The sequence below is a fragment of the Poromitra crassiceps genome, assembly GCF_964638095.1.
Source record: "Poromitra crassiceps genome assembly, chromosome: 9".
NCBI lineage: Eukaryota > Metazoa > Chordata > Actinopteri > Beryciformes > Melamphaidae > Poromitra > Poromitra crassiceps.
Genome location: NC_139630.1, coordinates 39,529,505 through 39,537,439, shown reverse-complemented (window position 1 = coordinate 39,537,439; position 7,935 = coordinate 39,529,505). Strand labels below are relative to the sequence as shown.

General features: G+C 46.0%; 1 pseudogene across 1 annotated transcript; it reads left to right on the top strand.

The window, feature by feature from the left end:
• The first annotated feature begins 2,176 nt into the window (after window positions 1-2,176).
• On the top strand, window positions 2,177-3,673 carry LOC310782303 (dnaJ homolog subfamily C member 3 pseudogene; annotated as a pseudogene). Its single transcript has one exon. The product of its transcript is annotated as a dnaJ homolog subfamily C member 3 pseudogene (transcript).
• Window positions 3,674-7,935: the final 4,262 nt, after the last annotated feature.

Sequence of the window (7,935 nt, the reverse complement as noted above, 5' to 3'; positions counted from 1 at the left end):
CCGACGCAGCTTGACGAGACGGCTACTACAACTCACACATGCACACAGTTTTCCACATGCTCATTCCTAGTCCATCCACACACCCCAACACTTCCTGCTTGCAGGGGTCAGCAAGGTGTGTGTGCATGCATGGCCTTGTCTGTGAGGAGCTGCAATGTGGTGAAAAATACCAAAATTAAAGTTATCGTGCTGTTTTTGTTTGTTTGTTTGTTTGGGTTTTTTTTTTTTGGGGGGGGGGGGGGGGGCATTGTCCCCCTCCCCCCACCCCCCCAGAAACATACCGTGTGGCTTGCAATATCAAGTCACACGGGTATCACATGGGGGGGGGGGGGGGGGCATTGTCCCCCTCATTGTCCCCCTCCCCCCACCCCCCCAGAAACATACCGTGTGGCTTGCAATATCAAGTCACACGGGTATCACATGGGTATTTTTCTATACCCATTAGTGTATGTGTATGTATTTACAGGCACTCTCATGTGTGTTTGCCAGTATGAAATATTAAACGTGAGTGTTTGCTCTGATTGATAGAGCAGCTACTGCTAATGGCTCTGTGTGTGTGTGTGTGTGTGTGTGTGTGTGTGTGTGTGTGTGTGTGTGTGTGTGTGTGTGTGTGTGTGTGTGCGTGCGTGCGTGCGTGCGTGCGTGCGCGTGTGTAGAGGCTTCTCGTTGGAGGGAGAAAGCGTTTCCCTGAATGATCTGTGTCTTGCGTGTTTCTGTGAGCTGCTCAGTCATCTGCTCAGGTCTTTCTGAGGATCCACTGGCTGCACTGAGGCCGTTACTCAGGCGCTAAATCAGTGTTGTCACATTAATGTACAACCCTTGCCTCGGTCCAGACCTTTGAATCCGCCCACTCCACCAAGTTGACTGCCTCTGGTCTGGCATCGTGCCATGAAACGGCGGTTTCTCACTTGAGAAATCATCGGTCCAATGAGTGCCAGGGCCAGGGGGACTAACTATTAAACCAATTAAACCAAAAGCCAATCAGCGGCAGGGGCGGAACTGACACCATTGTCAAGCAGCAATGTTTCCCCTATTCACCTTATGTAGACAAGACAGTCTGGCTTGAGAGACTAACAGGAAGTGTAAACACAATCGGAACCGATTGTGTTTAGCTTTGACCAGAGAGACGATCTCTGGTTTGAGCAGGTAAAACAGCCGGCGTTTTGAACAGGAAGTCATAACACAAACGGGTCAAGTGGGTGGGGCTACATAAGGTATGGCTGCCGCTGCTGAATTACACTGTAAATTGGACGCTTCATATCCAGGTCATGCACAGTGCACACCTGTGAGTGAAGCATATAAACAAGAACATTTGCACTTACCTGATAATGTGCAACACATGGGTGTAGAAAGCACGGGGGGACAGGGGAGACATTGTAGAAGTACTATAGGAATATTATAGGAATACTATTGTAATATTATAGGAATACTATACACGGCCTAAACTTTGCGCGGGATTGCGAGTATCGTGCATATTTTCGGCAATTCCCGCAGATTTGGAATTTATAATGCGGGACAAGTGCCACAGTTTTTTGTGTGCCGATGTCTACATGTATATGTTAAGCCCATATACAGTATATCTATGCCATAGATACTGTTGGCTTAACCAGAGATTCTATGGTTAAGCCGATGGTGTGGAACGAACGTTGCTGAATACAGACGACTGGTCGGACACATTACACGGCGGACTGTTAGCGAACGTTAGCTTAGGCAGCAGTGTTATAGCTTCCCAGCTTGGCAAGCATTCAAAGCGCTTCATACTCCCAGAGCTGGCGTAATCCATATAAAAAACCCTCATGCTGTACCCGAAATGAAGCGTCCAGGGTTTGTGTCGGTCGGTCGCTCACTTGAAGCATTACTATTTCAAGATCCACTCAAATCCACTCACCGATGACATCACAAAGTCACGCGTGAACACCAAAGTGGCACGGGAACACGGTGATATCACACACTCAATTCTAGTATAGATTGTGATTAGTGATGTCATAAATCATTGATGATGTCACAATGACAGTGATGTCACAAGTGACTGATGATGTCCGAGACATTGTGACATCATTAGTGATGTCATGATCGAGTGACATCACTGATGACATCAGCACTGACATCATCACCGATGGATAATTGCACAAACGTGAAGTTGACCAATATAGGCGACAAGTGACTTATTGTAGCGATGGAGGCGAGAGGAGTCAGCTGTGTCCTGTTTCCCCTCTCACTGCTGTGTGCCATCCTTTACCTCCAGCTGGATGGTGTCGTAGGGGCGACCCATGTGGAGATCGACCACCACTTGGAGATGGGCCGCAAACTTTTGGCGAACGGTAAACTGGCTGAAGCCCTGTCCCACTACCACTCTGCTGTGGAGGGGGACTCTGAGAACTATCTGACCTACTACAAGAGGGCCACGGTGTTCCTGGCCATGGGAAAGTCCAAGTATGCCCTGCCAGACCTGACCAAGGCCATCCAGCTCAAACCTGACTTCCTGGCTGCCAGGTTGCAGAGAGGGAATATCCTCTTAAAGCAGGGCAACACACAAGAGGCCAGGGAGAACTTTGAAGCAGTGTTGCAGCACTCTCCAGACCAGAAGGAGGCGCAGAACCAGCTGATGAGGGCGAACAAGCTGGAGGAGCTGCAGGAGGAGGCCCATGCCATGTACCATCAAGGGGACTACAGCATGTCCATCACTGTGCTGGAGCGAGTGATAGAGATCTCGCCCTGGGACAGTGAGTCATGGGAGCTTCGCGCAGAATGTTACATCCGACTGGGGGAACCACAGAAAGCCATCCAGGACCTTACTTCAATCACAAGACTACGCAACGACAACCGCGCCGCCTTCCTGAAGCTCAGCATGCTGCACTACAGCCTCGGAGGACACCACGACTCTCTCAATCACATCCGAGAGTGTCTGAAGCTGGACCAGGATGACAAGGAGTGTTTCAGCCACTACAAGCAGGTGAAGAAGCTCAGCAAGCAGCTGGACTCAGCAGAGGAGCTCATCCAGAAGGAGAGCTATCAGCAGGCCATTAATAAGTATGAATCAGTCATGAAGACGGAGCCTGCGGTCCCGCACTACACCAAGCTGGCTAAGGAGAGGATCTGCTTCTGCCTGGTTAAGGTCAAGAGCGCCGACAAGGCGATAGACGTTTGTTCAGAGGTGCACCAGAGAGACCCTCGCAATGCTAACGTCCTGCGAGACCGAGCCGAGGCTTACATCCTCAACCAGGACTATGAGAAAGCAGTCAAGGACTACCAAGACGCAAGAGAGTTTGACGCCAACAGCAACGAGATAAGAGAAGGCCTGGAACGGGCACAGAAGCTACTCAAAATCTCTCGCAAGAGGGACTACTATAAGATACTCGGTGTCAACAGGAGTGCCAACAAGAAGGAGATCATCAAGGCGTACAGGAAGCTGGCAGCACAGTGGCACCCGGACAACTTCCAGTCCAAGGCGGACAAGAAGGAGGCCGAGAAGAAGTTCATCAACATCACGTCGGCTAAAGAGGTCCTCACCAACCCAGAAATGAGGCAAAAGTTTGATGCGGGCGAAGACCCTCTAGACCCGGAGAGCCAGCAGGGCAGCGAGCATGAAGAAGAGGATGGGCAGGATGGACAATGGCCTTTCCCATTCAACCCCTTCACGTCCGGTGGCAACTTCCAATTCAAGTTCCACTGAGGGACTTCAGGAACACCAGAGGAAGAAGGGGGGTGGGCTGTTTTTTTCTGGGACGGAGGATCGGAACGTCTCCTCAAAGCTTGTGCTTCGGCTTCGATGTGTGACTTTTGTGGGTTAATTTTAAGCATGAAGATTTTATTTTTTAATGGAAACAATGGGAGTTACAATGATTACTCTTGGATTCATCTGTCGCCGTGGTTAGTGAGCAATCGTGGTGTAATCAGTGATCATGTCATCAGTGATGTCACTGGAGCAATTGTGATGTCATCAGTGATGTCACTCAAGCAACTGTGATGTCATCAGTGATGTCATTTAAGCTAATTGTGATGTCATCAGTGCACTCGAGCAATTGTTGTGATGTCATTAGGGCTGTCCTCTAAAAGTCGAATAGTCGAGTCATCGTGAGTCGACGGAGATTCATTCCTCAAGTCGAGCAGTCGTTTTGTTTGTTTGTTTGTTTTTTCAATTAAATTCCAATCTTAATTTAATTAGTTAATTTATTCTTTAGATTTATTTACAGGTTTTGAGAAATAGGCTACAGAATTGTATAGCCTAGCCCTAGGCATTGGCGATGTCATTTCTAAGCACCGGCAATGTCTTATTTTGCACTTTCATTTGTTTATTCATGTAGGCTCCATGTTTTAATGTTTTAAAAGGTAACAAGCAGTGGAGGACTCGCACACAGAACTATAGACAAGACAAAGTCTTAAAAAATCAGATCCATTTTATTGTAGGATCGGCACAAATTGGCAGCAAACGTTTCAGTCCTAGTTGGACTATCGTCAGTGCAGTACTGCACTGACGAAGTGTGATTGTTACTGTATCTTATCTGACTGCCGCACCAGAAGCAAGAATCACTAGGACCGATGTCAAGCGCGCAGCTCTCTTCATGCTCAGTAATGTTTTAAAAGGTGAAATAAATAGTTTTGGCTATAAGAGCTTAATTTAAAAAAAAAGTAGATGTGTCCTGCCTGTCTCATTATTCAGACAAACCCATTATCCAATAGCCCGATGTCTGCAATTCAAATCTTCCATAATTACTGAAGATATTCTATAAGTTGTTTTTTTATAGAATAGTAGAATATTCGTATTGGACAGTCGAATTCGATTCGACTGGCAGAATTTTGAGTCGAGGACAGCCCTAGATATCATCAGTGATGTCACTCGAGCAACTGTGATGTCATCAGTGTCTTTTTTAGTTAAAATTGGCTAAGTGGGCTCTGTGGTGGTGGTGTCTGTCCGTCTGGGTGAAGGCCGTCGAGCAGGATTTGAAGCGGGGGCTGACGAGCAGCGTCCCTCGCTGCTCAGCGCGCTGACACAAGTCTGGAATTTGTGTAATAATCTGTTAGAGGCAGCAATGTGCTGCAAGGCATCCAGTCTGCTGGAAAGCCATTAGAAGAAGAAGAAGAAGAAGGTGTCTGTCTGTCCGTGGCAGTCAGCCTCCAGAGTCTCCACCGTACACGCACTAGATTCGTAGTGTCATTAAAAGCCTCTAGGTGATAGAAATCACACCCTTGTTCTCTATCTAGCTCTGGCTCCCCCCCCAATATGAACTGCACATATGCAATGGCTATATGTCAGACATGTATCTTTTCCCAGTCATCCTCTTTCACATCTGTCTTACTGTTGTTACTACGTCTGTGTTACCTCCTGTCTGTCTGCCTTCTTGTCTATTCTGTCCATCTCCTCTGCCCATCCATATTTTTCATTCCCTGTCCTTTTCTTTCCAGACTAATTATTTTTCAATCAATGTCCCTCTCTATTTGCATCAGTCTGTCTCTCATGCTGCCACCTGGGGAAAGGTATTAAAGATTCATTTCAAATTAAATCCAAACCTGTGCAGCGGCATGACAGTCTTTTATTTTTTTTAATGATTGTTTATATACTAATTTTGCACCTGGCATGTCCTGGGGGGAGTGGGGTGGGCAACGCAGTGAGGAATCAACTCAAATATGCTCTGTGCTAATGACCAAAGATGTTATCTGATACTATAAGTAGCGAGTCATGTTTGAGCTCTTTTTATAACCTATTCCAACTGTACCTGACTGTGGGAACTTCATAAAACAGCTGCTTTCAGATGTCATATATTGTCATGTATTTTCCCCCGGGGGATATTCTGTCAAGCCACATGGAAGAGTTAGCAAAAGACTGCTCATGCTCAACAAGGGACAGACAACAGGGACAACACAGTGGTGACATTTAGCTGAGGACGACTGCCCTTTAACAAAAGTCAATTTAGCAGCAACACACAAAGGTCAGTGTGTTTAGGGGGACGCTCATGGTGACACAGTGACGACTTCCTGGTGTTGCACATAATCCCACACACCTTTCAGTGTTTGTTTGTATTAGGTTTGTACAGAATGTATATCCACCTTATTTTTTGATGCCCCGCTGTACAAATAATTATGGGTACAAGGTCCGGTTTAACGTGACTTATTGTTGCAGCTTGCCATTTCCTAAAACGGTATTCTACTTGCTTTGCGCCAGAACACAATCGATTTGGGGGTGGAACACGCCAGGATTGGCCAACGCCAACGCCAGTGCCCAGAACTGTCAAATCAAATCATCGACAGAGACGCTATGGCCCGCCTCCCAGTATTTTCATTGTATCAGAGTTAGATAGAGAACGTGACAAATATAGCCACATTATGGTTATAAGCAACAAACTTAACGCTGGTGATACGTATGGAAACAGTGTTACTCGAAATGGTTAAAAGTTATATCAATTTGGTCATTCAGTGGCGTTTTACTGCCATGTAACATAGCTAGCTAGCCGCTAACATTAGCCACAGTAGGCGATTACACACACTGCGCTCTTAAAGGGATATTTATCAACGAGATTTTTGTCAAGCTGGACCTGATTAGTGATTTTCTCCATTCGCCCAGACGGGTGTCAAGCTGTCAGCAACAAGGCTGGGAGGATCACACCAGAAGAAAAACCCATAGGCATCATGGCCCCTAGAAATAAGGTGGATATTATTTCTAGCGGCCATGATTTGTTTATATATATATATATATATATATATATATATATATATATATATATATATATATATATATATATATATATATAATCAGGGCTTTCCAGTAAGCAAAATTCCAACCAATAACACTTTTTTTTTTTTTTTTATAATACCCCCTCTACAGAAATAAGATACCATTGAAATACTGTTTCCTTTTTCGCAAAGTACAGTGCAGTCGAGATCATCACGAGCCAAGTTCAGGTCAGTCAGTCAGGAGATGTCACATCACCAAGCTGATGACGCAGTCGGGCAACGTACTGTCTACCTGAGCAGCGCGTCCGTGCGTCGCGGAACCTGTTGCTCTTCATTTCTGTGGCCATGTTAACAGGTTACAGCAGACACACACTTTGCGGCTCATAGAGATTCGCCATGTTGCCTAATTTTTCCACATGATGCATGCGGTTCTCAGCAAAAATAGATAGTAGAGCTGGTTTTCTCAGCTCCGGCTTGGTACGATCGCAGCTGCCTGTGTGGACACCGCAGGCGTGCAGCAGTTCAGCGAGGTAACTGTTGTCCATAGAGGTAAGGTCTTTTCAGATGGTAAGCAACACCTGCTTGGATCTGTGGGTCAGGGTCTCACTGCGCTCCTCATGTGAATAGACAGGCAGACAAGCCCTCAGGCATCTTGGACAACATATGTTATAAGTCATGTAATATTATGCTATTTAATATGAATCTGAATGAATTTATTTATTTCCATATTTCCCACAGGACATTTTGGCAATTGATAGCTTAATCTGCTAGACAACTGTGATACCGGCCAAAAGCCGACCTATAGCCGGCTAACGGAAACCCCTGTACCTGTGGTATCTAAGTGACGTTAGTGGACTTATTTAACCAATAACCATGTCTTGATCGTCGTGATGCTTCAGTGCATTGAATTGAACACACTGTGGCTCTGATCTGTGCATGTTAGTTGAGTTAATAGATGTTTTTGTAGCACATAGCGTAAAGTCAGGCAGTGCTGGCACAAGGACGTAAGGGACAGTCCGTTATTTATGAGAGGGGGGTATGGTGCAGGGGCGACTTTGTTTTCGTTTTTTTCCTTCAGCCTCCCCAGATCTATAAATATTTTTCCATGTCCATCCCTGAGTGACTGGAGATAAATGCATGACCCTCCCTCCACCATAAATAACCACACTTTATCATATTCACACCAAAGGTAGTACTGAAGAAAATATGACCTTTTCCGATGATTTGGCTACGTTTGATAGCGCCCTATGACATCGGGGGAGAGAG